The sequence below is a fragment of the Lutra lutra genome, chromosome 9 (genome assembly GCF_902655055.1).
Source record: "Lutra lutra chromosome 9, mLutLut1.2, whole genome shotgun sequence".
In the NCBI taxonomy this organism is placed as follows: Eukaryota; Metazoa; Chordata; class Mammalia; order Carnivora; family Mustelidae; genus Lutra; species Lutra lutra.
In genome coordinates this window covers 61,272,637-61,291,331 of record NC_062286.1, presented here as the reverse complement: position 1 = coordinate 61,291,331, position 18,695 = coordinate 61,272,637, and the positions used below count along the sequence as shown (strand labels likewise).

Below are 18,695 nucleotides of genomic sequence, written 5' to 3'. Positions count from 1 at the left end.
GTGTTTCAGATAGACAGAAGAAACAAACATCAAGGGGAAAGGTCTGGTACCTAATACCAGGAAAACAAACATTTTCTGCAAATCCTCAGCTGACTTCAATTTACTTATCATTGGCCAGAACTGTGTCATATGGCTACTCCTAGTGATAAGGGCAGCTGGGAAATGTAGCTCTTTAGTTTGACTCATTATCATTCTTAACAGAATCAGTTTCTGTAGAAAGGAGGGGAGATGGATATTGAGAAGGCATCCATAGCAGCTACACAGCATGTACAAATCATATGTTGAAAAACTGTGTCCACAAGGGAAGGAGATTATACAATGACAGTTGGAAGGGGGATATGGGATTGAGTGACCTTTTAAAAAATTGGGGATGACCTGAATGTATTTAAAACTTGATAAGAAGGGTCTAATCAGGAGAAAGAAAGTTTGAACATACAAGAAAAGAAAAGGATAACTGAGAGTGTAATCTTCCTTAGAGGAAGGGAATGGAATCTAAACAGAAGAGGGATTAACTTTAAAGAGCAATAATAATAGACTCTCTGTTGTAACAACAGGAAGGAGGGAAGTAGTCTTATGTTTTATATTGAGAAAACGGGGCTTCTATTTCCTCTGTTGTGTAGGGGTAGGTTTGCTATTGCCAATGATAGAAGTGGGTGACCAGAGCTTTGAGAAGTTTGAGACATTGAAGGCTGAAATCACCATTGTGGGGCAAAACTGACTCAAATATAAATGGCACAGATTTTTTTGCAATGGGTTTGCCACCAGAACACAGGTGTCGTGAAAACCACCGCTCAATCTAAACCAAAATGGGAAGGGAAAAGACTCACATCAACATCGTCATCATTGGACATGTAGATTAGGGCAAGTCTACCACTACTGGTCATCTGATCTACAAATGTGGTGGGATTGACAAAAGAACTACTGAAAAACTTGAGAAGGAGTATGCTGAGATGGGCAAGGGTTCCTTGAAATATGCTTGGTTCTAGAATAAACTGAAAGATGAACGTGAACGTGGTATCACCACTGATATCTGCTTGTAGAAATATGAGACCAGCAAGTATTATTTGACCATCACTGATGCCCTAGGCTACAGAGACTTTATCAAAAACATGATATTAGGCACATCTCAGGGTGACTGTTTTGTCCTGATTATTGCTGCTGGTGTTTGTGAATTTGAAGAAGGTAGCTCCAAGAATGGGCAGACCCATGAGCATGACCTTCTGGCTTACACACTGGGTGTAAAACAACTAATTGTTGGTGTTAACAAAATGGATTCCATTGAGCGACCCTACAGCCAGAAGAGATACGAGGAAATCTTTAAGGAAGCCAGTACCTTCATTAAGAAAATTGGCTATAACCCTGACGCAGTAGCATTTGTGCCAATTCCTGGTTGGAATGGTGACAACATGCTGGAGCCAAGTGCTAACATGCCTTGGTTAAAAGTATGGAAAGTCACCGGTAAATGGGAATGGCAGTGGAACCACACTGCTTCAAGCTCTGGATTGCATTCTGCCTCCAAATTGTCCAACTGACAAGCCCTTGCATCTGCCTCTCCAGGACATCTACAAAGTTGGTGGTATTGGTACTGTGCCTGTGGTTCGAGTAGAGACTGGTATTCTTAAACCTGGCAATGGTGGTCACCTTTGCACCAGTCAATGTTACAGTAAAGTCTGCTGAAATGTATAATGAAGCTTTGAGTGAGGCTCTTCCTGTGAACAAAGTGGGCTCCAATGTCAAGAATATATCTGTCAAAGATGTTCATCATGGCAATGTGGCTGGTAACAGCAAAAATGACCCACCCATTGAAGCAGCTGGCTTCATGGCTCAGGTGATTATCCTGAACCATCCAGGCCAAATCAGTGCTGGATATGTACCTGTGCTGAATTGTGACAGAGCTCACACTGCTTGCAAGTTTGCTGAACTGAAGGAGAAGATAGATCGTCGTTCTGGAAAAAAGCTGGAAGATGGTCCCAAGTTCTTGAAATCTGGTGACGCTGCCATTGCTGATATGGTTCCTGGCAAGCCTATGTGTGTTGAGAACTTCTCTGACTATCCTCCTCTGGGCCATTTTGCTGTTTGTGACATGAGACAGATAGATGCTTGCTGTGTGTGTCATCAAAGCAGTGGACAAGAAAGTAGCTGGAGCTGGCAAGGTCACCAAGTCTGCCCAGAAAGCTCAGAAGGCTAAATGAGTATTATCCCCAATACCTGCCACCCCGGTCTTACTTGGTGGTGGAAGAACAGTCTCAGAACTGTTTGCATCAACTGGCCATTTATGTTTAATAGTAAAGACTGGTTAATGATAAAAATGCATTGCAAAACCTTCAGAAGGAAAGGAGAATGTTTTGTGGACCATTTGTGTGCGTGCGTGCATGTGTGTGTGTGTGTGTGTGTGTGTGAGTTTTAAGTTATTAGTTTTTAAAATCAGGGTCCTGGGATCAAGTCCTGCATTGTGCTCCCCACTCAGTGGGGAGCCTGCTTTTCCCCATGCCTGCTGCTCCCCTGCTTGTGCTTGCTCTCTCTCCAAGTAAATTAATAAAGTCTTAAAAAAATGAAGTTTGAGACCCATTAGAACAAAAGTTTAATGAGAAAAAATATATATATAAAGGGCACAAATAAATGGTTATCAAGGACTGCTGTTCTCATGTGCCGTTCCCAGGAATATACCAGAGAAGGAGATTCAAAAATCAAAATGACAAGAAAGACATCAAGATAAGGTCTAGTGCTAAGTATTAGATACACAATTACTTATAGAATTACTTGCACTCATGCCCACACCAGCTGAATATCCTCCCATTCCCATCATTAACATGAATGTCATTAATTCAACAAATACTTAGTGACCATCTTCTATAGGACAGGTACTTATTCATGTCTTGCAGCATGCTAGGAGGGTTGAGGTGAGTGGGAAACAGAGTCTGGGATAAGGCAGCAGTACGAAAGCAACTGATTGAAAAGGTGGAGCCTTTCTTAGCTAGCTAGAGAGGTGTATAAAGTCTTAACATCTAAGCCCAGGGAGAGCAGCTAAACCGCATCCAGACAATGGCATGCATAAGAGGTGATCTGATCTGAGGGGTAAGATAGTAGTGGTGACATCTGGCTTTGGGAACTCTGGGCAATTGTCATAGCACCAGGGGCAGACCTGGACCCAGATCAGTTGGAATTGAGGGTGCCTAGAAGATCAATCCAGCTGTGGAGATGGCAAGTGCAAAATTAAGAGGGTGGAACAGGTTTTAGGAGCCCTGCTTCCTACTTGGCTGATTCCTCAAAATGCAAGCCTCAGGAAGCTGCAGGCACCTAGATGTTGAGATATCCAAAAGTACAGATGCCTGATAGGCTGACACAAAGAAACTGCATTTGAATAATGCTGCTCCTGTCAAGAGCTAGGCTGTCCTGCCTACATGGTCTATCTTAGAACGCCTAGAGCAATAAAAAAATATTTCTATTTGTATATTCCACTTACCACTGTGGATATTTCTACATTCTACTTACCACTATGGAGAGAATATATCATAGTCAAAGGGGCAGATAATAATAACAACCACCATTTATTGTACATACTATATGCCAGACACTGTTCTAGTTACTTAATGAGCTGTATCTCATTTTTTCCTTACAACAACCCTCTCAGTTAGCTATTATTGTTTAGAAAAGAGGAAACTGAGCCTGGTCTAATAAATTTAAATTAATTTGCCCATGATCACATGGCTATAAGTGGCCAAGCCAGGATTCTAGTCCAAGTGTGACTCCAGACCTATCATTATGCCATACCCATTTTATCATACTGTTCCAGTACCATGTTGAACCCTTATTATGTGTCATTTAAATAATGATTAGATTGGTCTGTTTCTTTAGTAAGCAAAACTGGGATCACAGCCCATCTCTTAGGATGTGTTGCTAAAATGACAAGACCATGCTGCCCTCTATCTATCAGCTTCAGTGACATTGGCCACTGGTAATATTCCAAAATAAATAATATCTGACATTTATACTGTGACACACATTTTATAAAAATATTTTACTCAAACTTGCCACATATATTATGAGCACTGAAGCCCACACATATACACACAAAAATCAATGCAAGATTTTAATGACTTGAATTTGATTTGTGGTAAAGGCCACTTAAACTCATTGTAGTATTTGCTTTTTCTAGAACCTATCACTTAAAACTTTATTTTTACTTTCACAGAAGTAAAAAAGTGACTTAGGGGCGCCTGGGTGGCTCAGTGGGTTAAGCCGCTGCCTTCGGCTCAGGTCATGATCCCAGGTCCTGGGTTCAAGCCCCACATTGGGCTTTCTGCTCAGCAGGGAGCCTGCTTCCTCCTCTCTCTCTGCCTGCCTCTCTGCCTACTTGTGATTTCTCTCTGTCAAATAAATAAATAAAATCTTTAAAAAAAAAAGTGACTTAGGTTTTTCCACACTTTTGTTGTTTGCTTATCACTTCTTTAATGGAAAATTTCAAAGATACACAAAAGCAGAGAGAATTAAACCTCTGAGTATCATTCAGCCTCAACAATAATCATTTCCCAATAAGTTTGATGACATGACTTCTGATAGAGTTATCTTTTAAATCCTTTCTGATATAATTACCACTTTATTCAGATATTATCTTGGTGTTTCCATAACATGGGCACAATTATTGCCTTATACTAATTAACCATGACTATTGCAGGGGATATTTGATATACTAGTAAATGCTACTGTTTAAGTTAGCTTACTAGAGCCCATAAGGTATTTCTGTTTTACCTGGAAATATGACTATTATGAGTTAGGTTTTGCCTTAGCGTGGGTTTGAAAATGAATCCTTATGGAATCTGTTGCCCCCATTGGATTGGTCCATGTTTAACCACACTGACCATCCAGTTTTAATCCACTTTCTGTTAACACTGAAACAGAGAAGAAATTTACCCTCTGCAAAGATAATCAGAACAGAAAATGTAGCTGCTGGAATTATGGCAGTGTGCATAATAATATATTTTATAGCTATTTATAGTGGGTCCATTTAAGGAGTTATCTGATGCTTGGGTTTTTTTTTTTTTTAAGATTTATTTATTTGAGAGAGAGAAAGAGATAGAGAGAGCAAGCACACAGAGGGAGAGGGAGAAGCAGACTCCCCACTGAGCAGGGAGCCCAACGCAAGGCTCAATCCTAGGACCATGACCGGAGCCAAAGGCAGACGCTTAACCAACTGAGCCTCCCAGGTGCTCCAAGTTATCTGATGCATATGATCGCATATGTTCGATGCCAGTGTGGGCCAGGTGACTTTCCTGGTTCTGATCCTTAGCCAGGATCTTCACAACAGGACAAAGTGGATCAGGTAAAAGAGCACAATATTTCAACCCAAATCCATCCTGCTACTGGATAAAACAAGTAAAAACAGTAACAACAAAACTATACTCAATTCTTTGAATTCTTTTTTCTTTTTAAAGATTTTATTTATTTATTTGACAGAGAGAGAGAGAGAGAGAGCACAAGTAGGCAGAGAGGCAGGCAGAGAGAGAGGGGGAAACAGGCTCACTGCTGAGCAGAGAGGGGGATGCTAGGCTAGATCCCCAGGACCCTGAGATCATGGACCTGAGCCAAAGGCAGAGGCTTAACCCACTGAGCCACCCAGGCGCCCCTCTTTGCATTCTTGAAAGGGAATCATAAAACTGTATTTTTCTATAAATATAATAGCCATACTTTTTATATTTTTAATTTATTTTTTTCTTCTCAGTTATATTGGTAGATATCAAATCCCTAATAATCTGCAATTGGTTTAATAAGACCTGATAATACCATTTGCTCCCACCCTTCTTTCTTTCTTTTACTGTCACTTATTACATAGTAATTGTAATTTTATAGATTCAGATTTCCAAATTGTATTTCAAACTATTTGGTGAATTATTTGTTTTAACTCTTCCAGTTATATAATTAAGAATTTTATCTATTTACTTATTTTAAAAGATTTTATTTTTAAGTAATCTCTACACCCAGGATGGCTGGGTGGCTCAGTTGGTTAAGCATCTGCCTTCAACTCAGGTCAGGATTCCAGGGCCCTGGGATCCAGTCTCACACCAGGCTCCTTGCTCAGCAGGGAGCCAGCCTTCTTCTCCCTCTGCCTGCCCCTCCCCCTGTGTGCACGCATGCATGCTCTCTCTCTCTTTCTAATAAAGAAAATCTTAAAAAAAAAAACAAAACTAATCTCTACATCCAACATGGGGCTCAAACTCACATCCCTGAGATTAAGAGTCACATGCTCTACCGACTGAGCCAGCCAGGTGCCCCTATAATTACCATTTTAAATTATTATAATTGCTTCTTTAAGATATTTGAATCTTGACAGGTAGTCACCCTTCTAATCAAAGTACTGTTTAACATTTTGATATTTTTTAATTAAATAAAAATAACCATCTCCTATTTACAAGAGACACACTTAAAACATGTCAAAAAAAGGGAAAAAATAAAGGAATGGAAAAAGATTCACTAGGAATATGCTAATGAAAAGGCGGGTATAGCATTTCTATAATCATTTTTCTACTTGGATATTATTCTCAATAGCACAATATTTTAAATATATAACTGTTCTGTGTACTAAGTAAGCAGTCTGAAGAAAAATAGGTAATAGTGATAACTTCCTAAACCCAATGTATCATCCTTGCCTACCTCCACTCCATTGCCTATAGAATCCTCCACAAATCTGTAGACACAACTCTTAATGCCACTCCTTCAGAATCTAGCACTGAATAAAACCAACAGTGCTTTTTTTTTTTTTTTTTACTAAAGATTTATTTCAGACAGAGGGAGAGAAAGAGAGAGCAAGTGAGCACAAGCAGTGGGGAAGGCCAGAGGGAAAGGGAGAAGCAGACTCCTTGCTGAGTAAGGGGCCTGACATGGGATTTGATCCTAGGACCCTGAGATCATGACCTGAGCTGAAGGCAAATGCCTAACTGACTCAGCCACCCAGCTCCCCAACTATACTTATAACTGGAGCTCAACCAACTTTAAAGTCAACAACCTTGATTGTCCCCCAAGCCCAGTGAGATCTCGGCTCCAAACAGGCCCCTTGCAAACCTGTCCATATCAGATTCCATTAGAGGCCCAAACTCAGGCTGAATCTGGACCCAATGAGACTTCCCGGGGTCCTAAGTCTCCAACCAATTATGTAAAGACCTCCAGGCCTTGACCTCCAACCATACCACAAGGGCTCTGAGCTTAAGGGCTGGCCTAACTGTGGCAGTCTTCCTCCTCCTCTTCTCTTCAACCCCAAATAATTAAATTTATGTCCCCAGGATTATTCCCCCCAAATACATATTATGCTGATGTTATATATATATATATTTTTAGGATTTTTAAAATTTATTTATTTGTCAGAGTGGGGAGCCTGAGTGGCTCAGTTGGTGACGTGTCTGCCTTCAGCTCAGGTTATGATCCCAGATCATGATCCAGGATCCTGGGACTGAGTCCTGCATTGGGCTACCTGCTCACCTGCGAGTCTGCTTCTCCCTTCCCCCACCCGCCTGCTCGTGATCTCTCTCTCTTTCAAATAATAAATAAGTAATCTTAAAAAAAGAAAGAAAGAAAGAAAGAAAATTTATTTATTTGTGAGAGAGCACAAGCAGGGGGAGTGGCAGACAGAGGGAGAAGCAGGCTCTCGGCTGAGCAAGGAGGCCTAAGCAGGACTTGATCCCAGGACCCTGGGATTATGACCTGAGCTAAAGGGAGACACTTAACCTACTGAGCCCCCAGGTGACTCACTGATGTTACATTCTTATTCCGTTCTAGGCACTTGGGTCACCACTCCTAGTTTGTTTGTGATTTGTTTTCAATTTTGACCATGATCCACAGTAAACAAAACAAAACAAAATTATATTGTGACCGGTTGCATACAAAAGTTTTCTCTAAACTAGTCTCTTACCATGTGGCAATACAATCTGAATTTTCTTCTTTATTCTAGTGAAAAAATTCAGCCGCTAAATTGATTTCATTAACCACTAATAGGTCAAGACCCTCAGTTTGAAAACCCTTGATCTAAAGGGCCCCCCCATTTTTAAAAATAAAATAAAATAAAGTAAAAGGGGCACCTGGGTGGCTCAGTCAGTTAAACGTCTGCCTTTAGCTTAGATCATGATCCCATGGTCCTGGGATTGAGCCCTGTGTCAGGCTCCCTGGGGAGCTCGCTTCTCCCTCTCCTTCTGCCTGCCACTCCCCCTGCTCGTACTCTCTCTCAAATAAATAAAATCTTTAAAATAAAATTAAATGGCCCCCCAAGACTCTTTTGGCATTTGTTTATCAGAACCAGGTCAGATAACATGAGGGAATATTTAAAACAACCACTACCTAATTTCTTGTATTTTCTAAGGAAGAATTCTTTTCCATAGGACAATAATCTCTCTAGGATATGAAAAAGGTACTTTTAGTTGTTGGAATTGGTAGAGATTTTTTGAAGCCTTCTAGAAAATTTTCACAATCTGAAATCTTATTAAAGAACAGAAGATTGAGGGGTGCCTGGGTGGCTCAGTTATTAAGCATCTGCCTTCAGCTCAGGTCATGATCTCCAGGTCCTGGGATTGGGTGCATCTGGTCCCTGCTAAGTGGGGAACCCACTTCTCCCTCTCCTTCTGCCTCTCCCATCCACCTGTGCTCTCTCTCTAATGAATAAGTAAAATCTTTAAAAAAAAAAAAAAAAAAAGAACATAGGATTGCGAGTTAGGAAACCTGAGTCCTTATCTCACCCTGCCACTGAATGTTAAGAAGTAAATCACACTCAGCCGCTCTGAACCAGGGGGTCTTGATCATGTAAATCAAATGATATGTAAACCCTACAAATTTAATGATTCATTCACTCATTCATTTGCTCATTCGTTTGACAAATGCCTCCTTAAATATGTGCCAGACAGGTTTCTCACTGCTCATCTGACAGTTTAAACTGGGAGGGCCAATGTTACAAATTCATCACATATCACATATGATCATATGCCAGGGTTCTTTCTCATCAAATTTATGCTTCATCAGGCACCACCAGGAGAATGAGCTGCTTCTTATAAGCACATTGCTCAGAAAAATGATGCTCATTTATATAAACCACTTAATAAAAATCCCTCTAAAATGTATTAGAGATTATACTGTACTTAACTTCATTAATGGTTTAATCAGTTAATTCTAATAGTAAGGAGCTTAATTTTAAGATTTATGAATTCTTATACTAGTTTAAGATGTCAAAAATATAATTTTCATTCTAATTCCATTTTCTTTGGTTCCCTCACTGCTAGTTAACTCTTTTAATTTAAATGTCACAACACCAGGTGAGTTGGCACCATCAGTGATTAGAGTATTACTAAAAGCCATTCCTATACCAACATAGATAGCAACTGTTTGACTGTACACAAGTGATTGTGAACTACATAAAATATCACACAAAACCCAAACTAAATGTATCCCCAAATCTCCAGTTCAGTATTAGAATGTCCAGAGCAAATTCCAATGCCCTCTGATGTAAGGGAAAGTGTGAAGGAGGAGGAGTTGAATGGAAGGAAAAGCATCTTAACTGATAGCTCGTTTTACAAAGGCACATGGCCATATGGACACGTCATTAGGGACCCGCATGCCCAAGGCTTTGGAAGGGGTTTGTACAACTCATGGGTCTGAACTTAAGCTTCACTAGTTCATGGTAAATCTGCTTCTACAAAGATCAATTATTGAGTGAAGGGGTGAATATGGTAAGCTTATTATGAGCATGACTCTGTTTAAATGGGTCTGTGTTTGATTTTTAAATTCACTTGTTAGTTTGTGACTGTGGGGAAATTATTTTCTCCATGCTTCTGCTTTTTAATCTGTGTAAAGGGATAATAATATCTAACACATAGGGCTATTCTGAGTTACTGAAAGATAAATGTATAAAGCATATAGTTTGGTAACTGGCCAATGCTAATAAACAAAACCAATGCTTATGTGATAATGATGACGAAGATGATGACAGTGCTATATTGAATATGACAAGGTAGTCAGAGGATGTTGAGGGGTATAATGCTTTTTGATCCTATAATAAATGTTCTGCAAACAACTGGGATTTTAAAAATTCCTTTGGTTGCCTTGGTTTAGTTTCCAAAGTCTTTTCTACAAAAAATGTTCCTATTCTATGCCCCTCTGTAAAACCTTTGTTTTTGCACAGGTAAAAGTTATAGCAGCAAGAAAAAGTTTAGGATGGAAAGAATATTCTGCCACCCACTGCTTGGCCCCATTTAGGGTAACTCCCTTACTCCTCAGTTTTGCCAGTGTTTCAAAATGGCTAGATGCCAGGCTCACACATTTAGGACCATTAGAAACCTCCAAAATACTTGTTCATTGACCCAGAGACTTCCCAACAGAAGTTCTTTAGAAGGGAAAGTTGCAAATAAACATACTTTTTTTTTTTTAAAGATTTCATTCATTTGACAGAGAAAGATCACATGTAGGCAGAAAGGCGGGCAGAGAGAGGAAGGGAAGCAGGCTCCCCGCTGAGCAGGGAGCCTGATGCGGGACTCGATCCCAGCACCCTGAGATCATGACCTGAGCTGAAGGCAGAGGCTTTAACCCACTGAGCCACCCAGATGCCCCTATATACTTTTCTATATGGAACATTCACAACTCATATACATATATATAAAGTAGTATATACATTTGTGTATACACACACACACGTGTACGTGCATTTCAGTGTCAAGCGGATAAGGAAGTTCAGTGTTTTGAGAAATGGAAGAGGTGATATTTATTACAAATATTCTGTCTCTAGAAGTAGAGATGAAAATGGAACGTGCAAAATGTAAACGACAAACAGGAATCCATCAACTGCTCTTGGAGACAACTGTGAAGACATGTGCAGGCTGTTGTAAAGCATTTGAAAACTTAAAATGTTAAGCCTTTCATTTAGGGATACAAATTGGGAGTATTATTAGCAGGACTACATGCTTTCAGAGTAAGAGAGATGTTTTTCTCCTTTGTTTTACTAACTGCCTATGTAGACTGGAATGTCCCTAAAAGTGATGGTTCTTGCAAGAGGTATTTGTTTTTGCAAGACATATTTGTACTTTTATTAAAGTATTTGTTAATGGGAGATTTTAAGACTAGACAGTAGGCAGGATAACCTGCATGTCTGAACTTCTCTTTCCCCTATGCTAGAAGAAAAGCTGTGAAAAGGACTTAGAGTATGTGAAATAATAGAAAATGTATATATTGACCTCTGTTCCCAGTTCCTAGCACAGAGCTCCTAAAAACCCTTGTAATTTCCTAAGTGATAGAGTATCTTTTGTACTCATGAGTCAATGATTGGTGGGCTCCAGGTGGGGGCTGGTCACCAGAAAGACCATGCCTTGGTTAGAAACTTAGAACTTTCAGCCACATCCCCTATACTCCAGGAAGAGGAGGCTAAAAATTGAGGTGTTGATCAACCATCCATACGTGATGATGCCTCCATAAAACCAAAAGTATGAGTTCCAGAGATTTTCCAGCTTGCTGAACACACTGCGGATGGAGGATGGAGGTTCTGGGGAGGGTGGCACCTGGCAAGGACTTGAAAGCTCTGAGCCCTACTCCCTATAGCTTGCCTTAGGCATCTCTTCCATCTGGATGTCACTTTGTATCCTTTATTATAGCTTTTTTTTTTAAGATTTTATTCATTTATTTGACAGATCACAAGTAGGAGAGATGCAGGCAGAGAGAGAGAGAGGAGGAAGCAGGCTCCCCGCCGAAGCAGAGAGCCCGACGTGGGACTCGATCCCAGGACCCCAGGATCATGACCCGAGCCGAAGGCAGAGGCTCCAACCCACTGAGCCACCCAGGTGCCCCTTATCATAGCTTTTTATAATAAACTGGTAAAGGTAATTTAGCTTTTTCCTGAGTTCTGTGAGTCACTGTAGCAAATTATCAAACCCAAGGAGTGTGACATGAGATTTACAGATGGTCAGTCAAAAGTACAGATGACCACTTGGGACTTGAGATCGGCATCCGAAGTGGGGGTAGGCAATCTTATGGGACTGAGACCTTAACATGTAGGATCTGATATTAATTCCAAGTAGATAGTGTCAGAATTGAGTTAAATTGTGGAACACCCAGCTGGTGTTAGAGAATTGCCTGATGTGTGGGAAATCCACACATCTGGTGTCTGAAGTGAAGTGTGGCAGTAGTGTGAGAGTAGAGGAAAAACACAGGGAGTATTTTTCCTGTATTGGGTATTTTGGCCCAGTGCTGCATGAACTACATTGCAGGTTATGGTAGGGGGTGTCCCACAGTGGCATTATTCAAGACACAGTAATCAGCTTTGGAAATACTCTGTCATCCATACTGATTGCTTCATTTTGGCCATATGGAGCCTGACCACATCTGGGAATATTCAGAATATATAAAGAACTCTTAAAACTCAATAATAAGGAAACAAACACCACAAAAAACTTTAAAATGTGAAAATATCTGAAAAGACACTTCACTAAGAAGATATAAAGATGTCAAACACAATGAAAATCTACATCATTAGCTATTAGGGAAATGTCAATTAAAATCACAGTGAAATTCTGCTACCTTTATTAGAATGGCTAAAATATAAGAATGACCATACTAAGAATCAGCAAGAATACAGATCAACTAGAACTTCCATACATTGCTACATCAATACAATCGCTTTGGAAGACTTAGCAATTTCTTAAAAATTAACTATAAAGCTACCATCTGACCCAGCCATTCTCCTTCCAGGTATTAACCAAGAGAGATGAAGGTACAAAGAATTATATGCAAATTTTCACAGATTTGTAATAACCCCTACACTAGAAAAAATCCAAATGTCTCAACAGTAGAATGGATAAGGAAATTGCAGCATATTCATAAAATGGAATATAACAGTAATAAAAAGGAACAAACTATTGATACACACAGCATGCATGAATCCCAAAATAACTATGTTGAGCAAACAAAGCCAGAAAAAAGGAGTATACTGTATGATTCCATTTATAGAAAGTTATAGAAAATGCAAACTAAACTGACAGAAATCAGTGGTTAAGGATGGGAGTGAGAACAAGGGGGAGGAATTACAAAGAGACGTGAGGAAACCTTTTAAGGTTGATGGGTCTGTTCATCATCTTGATTTGGTGATGGTTTCTCAGGCTCTACATGAATCAAAACATATCAAATTATACACTTTAAATATAAGCCCTCTAATGTATGTCAATATCTGACATTAAAGGTGTAAAAAACAGCATATTTCCAAGTTAACTTGCTCTGTAAAAAAAAAAAAAAAAAAAGAGGGAGGTACAACGTATATAGTATTCACTCTCCTCTTAGCCAGGTCCTATAAAAAGGCCCACAGCCACTCCAATACTACCCCAGACAGGGAAAGAATAAAGGAGCAAAAGTAGTAGTAGAAATAGAAGTCTGAAATTATTGCAATTAAAATACAACTTCTAAAAAAACACACAACCATTTGAATGTACTGTGAGGGCTTCTCCCAGGGCCTTAGAGGAAGCGAGGGACTGATGGAGATGACAAGCTCTCCTAAGCACTCCTTGGATTTGGGGGAGGTGGGGAGGAGCATATAAATTCAGCAAAGGAACAGACTCCTCAGCTCCATGGGCTCAGAGCTATGGTCTGGAATTAAGGCACATGGCCTTGTTTTGAGGTCACAAGCTAGTAGGGCATGAAGACATATCAATTACTCAAGGAATGGGGCAAGTTTTGAAAGGTCAATGATACCATCCTCTGGAGTTTATGCATGATTAGCCAGCACAGACCTGCATAGTCACTCAACAGATATATCCGTGCGCTTAGGCACAGGGCTGTAAGACAAGACTCACAGATACTATTACTGTGCGGCTGCTACTGCTACTATTTGCTGATTTGGGACTTGAGGCAGATCATATCATCTCTGGGTGCTGGTTTCAACACTAGTAAAATAGAGTAACAAGAATTACCTATTTGTGGGGTATCCTGAGGTCTTACCACAGACATAATTTTTATTCTTGTTCTGAAATCTTGCTAATTCTTATTGTCTAATGTTCCTTCTGGGTGCTTCGTTGGCTCAGTTGGTTAAGTGTCTGTCTGCCTTGGGCTCAGTAATGATTCCAGGGTCCTGGGATCAAGCCCCTGAGCAGTGGGGAACCTGCTTCTCTGTCTCTCTGCCACTCTCCCTGCTTGTGCTCTCATTCTCTCTGTGTCACATAAATAAATAAAATCTTAAAAGAAATAAAGAAAGTTCCTTCTGCAGTTGGAAGAAACAGAAACAGGGAAGTGAAAGAGAATTAGGTACCATAGGCAGGTGGCCCTGTGTAGGGCAGCTCTCCACAGGGCTTAGGCTGCTGACTACTCTCCTCCTGTCACAGAGACCTCTCTGAGCCTTAGGAGGAGACTGTCCTTGTTAAGGATCATGAAACATAAGCCTCATTTGCTTCAAATTAAATCCACCTCTGTCTAGAAGTTTTCTATTACATTTTCCCCAATTTTTTTTAAGTTACCATTTATTAGGTGCTTACTTTGTGCGAGCCATATATGTACTTGTCAATTTTTTCAACCTTGTCAATACTTTAGAATCACTCAGGAAGCTTTTAAAATTTAGCAAACAAAAAGTAAACTCAAAATGGATTAAAAACCTAAATGTGGGACCTGAAGCCATAAAATTCCTCAAAGAAAACATAGGTAGTAGTCTCTTGGACATAGGCCTTAGGGCAAGAGAAATAAAAGTAAAATTAAACTATTGGGACAACATCAAAATAAGAAGTTTCTGCCCAGCAAAGGAAACCATCATCAAAACAATAAGCAACTTACTGAATGGGAGAAGATATTTGAAAATGATATATCTGTAAAGGGTTAACATCCAAAATATATAAGAACTTATACAACTCAATGCCAAAAAAGTCCAGTTAATAAAATGGGCAGAGGACCTCAATAAATATTTTTTCTAAAGAAGACATACAAATGACTGACAGACACATGAGAAGATGTTCAATATCAGTAATTACCAAAGAAAGGCAAATCAAAACCACAATGAGATAACAGCTGGCACCTCTCAGAATAGCTAAAATCAAAAAGACAAGAAATAACAAGTGTTGACAAGGATGTGGAAAAAACGCCCTTCGTGCACTGTTTGTGGGAATGAAATTGGTGTAGTCACTGTAGAAAATAGCATGGAGATTGCTCAAAAAATTAAAAATAGAATTACCATATGATCCAGTAATTCCACTACTAGGTATTTACCCAAGGAAAATGAAAACATCAATTCAAAAAGATATATGTATTCCTATGTTTATTGCAGCATTATTTACAATAGGCATGTTATGGAAGGAATCCAAGTGTCCATCCACAGATGAATAAAGAAGTTGTGGTATATACATAAAATGGAATATTGCCTCGCCATAAAAAAGAATAAGATTTTGCCATTTGCAACAACATGACCTAAAGAATATTATGCTACGTGAAATAAGTCAGACAGAAAAAGACAAATACCATATAATTTCACTCATATGTGGAATTTAAGAAAACAAAGAAAAAAGAGATAAAAAAAAAAAACAACAGACTCTTAAATACATAGAACAAACTGGTGGTTGCCAGAGGGGAGGTCAGTGGGGGAATGAGTGAAATAGATAAAGAGGATTAAGAGTACACTTACTGTGATGAGCACTGAGTATGTATAGAATGTATACAATTATTAAATCATTATATACCTGAGGGACGCCTGGGTGGCTCAGTTGGTTAAGCAGCTGCCTTCGGCTCAGGTCATGATCCCAGCGTCCTGGGATCGAGTCCCACATCGGGCTCCTTGCTTGGCGGGGAACCTGCTTCTCCCTCTGCCTCTGCCTGCCATTCTGTCTGCCTGTGCTTGCTCTCTCTCCCTCTCTCTCTGACAAACTAAAAAAAAAAAAAAATCATTATATACCTGAGACCAATATAACACTGCATATTAATTACACCTCAATTTTTTGAAAATGTAAAATATACCAACCTGAAACCTACTGAAACTAAATCTCTAGGGGCGAGGCTTGAATATCTATAGTTTCTAAAAGCCCCACCAATGATTCTAATGTGTAACAAGGGTTGAAATTCTTGGCACACTATACTACTTTACATATTTTAACTTCTTAAATACTTACACAAACCTGAGAGGGAGATCTTATGACTGTTATACGTGAATAAACCAAGGTTCAGAAAGGATTTTACTCAAGATGAAATCACAAAGTTGTAATCAAACCCAGATAGGTCTGACTTCACGGAACACTTTTCTATACCAGTTCCCAACTTTATATGCCTCTTAAGAAAGAACAGCCTTGGGCGCCTGGGTGGCTCAGTGGGTTAAAGCCTCTGCTTTCGGCTCGGGTCATGATCCCCGGGTCCTGGGATCGAGTCCCGCATCGGGCTCTCTGCTCGGCGGGGAGCCTGCTTCTCTCTCTCTCTCTCTGCCTGCCTCTCTGCCTACTTGCAATCTCTGTCAGATAAATAAATAAAACTTTAAAAAATAAACAAATAAATAAAATAAATCCAAAATAAAAAAAAAAGAAAGAACAGCCTTTTTTCTTTTTTAAGATTTTATTTATTTAATTAACAGAGAGAGAGATCACAAGTAGGCAGAGAGGCAGGCAGAGAGAGAGAGGGAGAAACAGGCTTCCCTGAGCAGAAAGGCTGATACAGGGCTCAATCCCAGGACCCTGAGATCATGACCTGAGCAGAAGGCAGAGGCTTAACCCACTGAGCCACCCAAGTGGCTCCCAAAAGAACAACCCAAAAGAAATAAAGCATTGCCTGTGCTGTCCCAAAAGAACAACCTTTTAATGCAAACTTTTACAACTGGCAAAATGCAGTGATGAGTACAATATCATGTAATTATTTTCACAGCAAATGTGACCTTAATTCTAATCCTATAAAAAACAATAGAGTAAAGCCATATTCGAATTTCGTTCTAAGTTGGAAGAGTCCTTTACATCCAACAAAATTTCTAATTATCTTTATAAAAGAGAAACTTTTTGGTGATGAAAATCCTAAGTATCATCTAGGATTGGAATGTGTCCTATTTGATGTGGCCTTGGAGGTTCTGGATACAGGGTAATTAGCAGTAACTCAGAACACACTGTACCTCAAGCCTACCCACTCTCCCTTTCACAATCCTACATCTTCCTTTTTCTTGGATTCATTGTTCACTTTGCTAAAGTACATTCTCAACTAATTATTTCAACAAAGATCTGTAGGAGGTAAAATTTCTGGACCTTTGGGTATACAAAAGAAATTTTATTTTATACTTCTACTTAAAACTTAGTTTTTCTCAGTATCATTTTCCCCCACATCTTTCAAGATACCGTTCCATCATCTTCCAGCAGTGCTGTCAATGAGAAACCTGATGCCATGATTTGCATTCCTTTAAGCTTAACCTGTTTACCCCTTTGGAAGCTTTTAGGATTTGATCCTTATTCCTAGTTTTCTAAAATTTCACTATGACAAGTCTAGGTGTTGGTTCTACTTCATTCATCTTGGTTAACATTTTCAATTTGAAGATTTGTAGCTTTTCTTTTTCTCACTGAAATAGTTTGACATGCAATGTTACATTAGTTTCAAAAATACAACAGAGTGATTTGACAAGTCTATACCTTATACTATGCTCATCACAAGTGTAGCTACCATCTGTCACCATATGACATCGTTACAATGCCACTGACTATATGCCCTAGGCTGTACCTTTTATCACCAAGACTTTTTCATCCCATAACTGGAGACCTGTTTCTCCCATTCCCCTTCACCCAGTTTGCCCATCCTCTTAGCCTCTGACTTGTATCTTTCTTAAACTCTGAGCAATCTACTTTTATCATTACTTTATTTTCTCCTCTACATGCTCTCCTTTCTCTTTTCTAGTGTCTCTATAAATGAATATTTAAACTTTCAGATCTATTTTGAAATGCACTGAAGGAGAATTCCTTGGCCTCAACCTTCCACTCACTAATTTATTCTTCAGCCACCTCTCTTCTATTAATAAACCTTCTACTGATTTATTTCAAAAACCAAAAATTTAATTTCCTAGATTTCAAATTGACTCTTTGATGTGGTTGCAGAATCCTTTCACAACACACTAAAAATACTAATTTCGTTTCCTCACCCAGAGTCCTTTTGTTTGCTGTATCAACTCTCTTGAGAGCTTAGTTTCATTTGTTGAATTCAGTGCCCCCCCCCCTTTTTTTTTAAGATTTTTACTTATTTGACAGAGCGAGAAAAAGAGAGAGCACAAGCAGGAAGAGCAGCAGGCAGAGGGAGAGGGCGAAGCAAGCTCCCCATTTATCAGAGTGCCCAACACAGGACTCAATCCCAGGACCCTAGGATCAGGACCTGAGCTGAAGGCAGACGCTTAACCAACTGAGCCACCCAGGTGACCCAAATTGTGCTCTTCTTACGTGGGGGTTAGTTTTCCATAAAATTTTGATGATTCATTTATCTCTTTATCTTTATATATGCTAATTAATTAATACCTGATCAGTGAAGTAAATGTAAGATTGTGTGAATATTATGTGCTCGAGTCTTTTGCCCAATTGCCTTAGTATCCTTGAATATAGTCTGAATCAGTTATCACTAAGATAGCTGTAAAATGGTGATTTTCAGGTCGCCTGGGTGGCTCAGTCAGTTAAGCATCCCACTCTTGATTTCAGCTCAGGTCTTGACCTCAGGGTCATGAGTACAAGTCCTATGTTGGACTCCACACTGGGCATACAGATTACTTTCTT

General features: G+C 39.5%; 2 long non-coding RNA genes and 1 pseudogene across 3 annotated transcripts in view; 2 read left to right on the top strand and 1 right to left on the bottom strand.

Annotated features, from left to right (window-relative positions):
• The window catches only part of LOC125109499 (uncharacterized), a 34,703-nt gene extending 23,014 nt beyond the window's left edge, over nucleotides 1–11,689 (top strand). Inside the window, exon 3 of the long non-coding RNA XR_007130253.1 lies at nucleotides 11,649–11,689. This is a non-coding gene — a long non-coding RNA (uncharacterized LOC125109499). The remainder of the gene's footprint in view (nucleotides 1–11,648) is intronic.
• LOC125109497 (uncharacterized) overlaps nucleotides 1–18,695 on the bottom strand; it is a 47,452-nt gene that overhangs the window by 13,976 nt on the left and 14,781 nt on the right. The window lies entirely within an intron of this gene.
• LOC125109496 (elongation factor 1-alpha 1-like) lies at nucleotides 807–2,237 on the top strand (annotated as a pseudogene).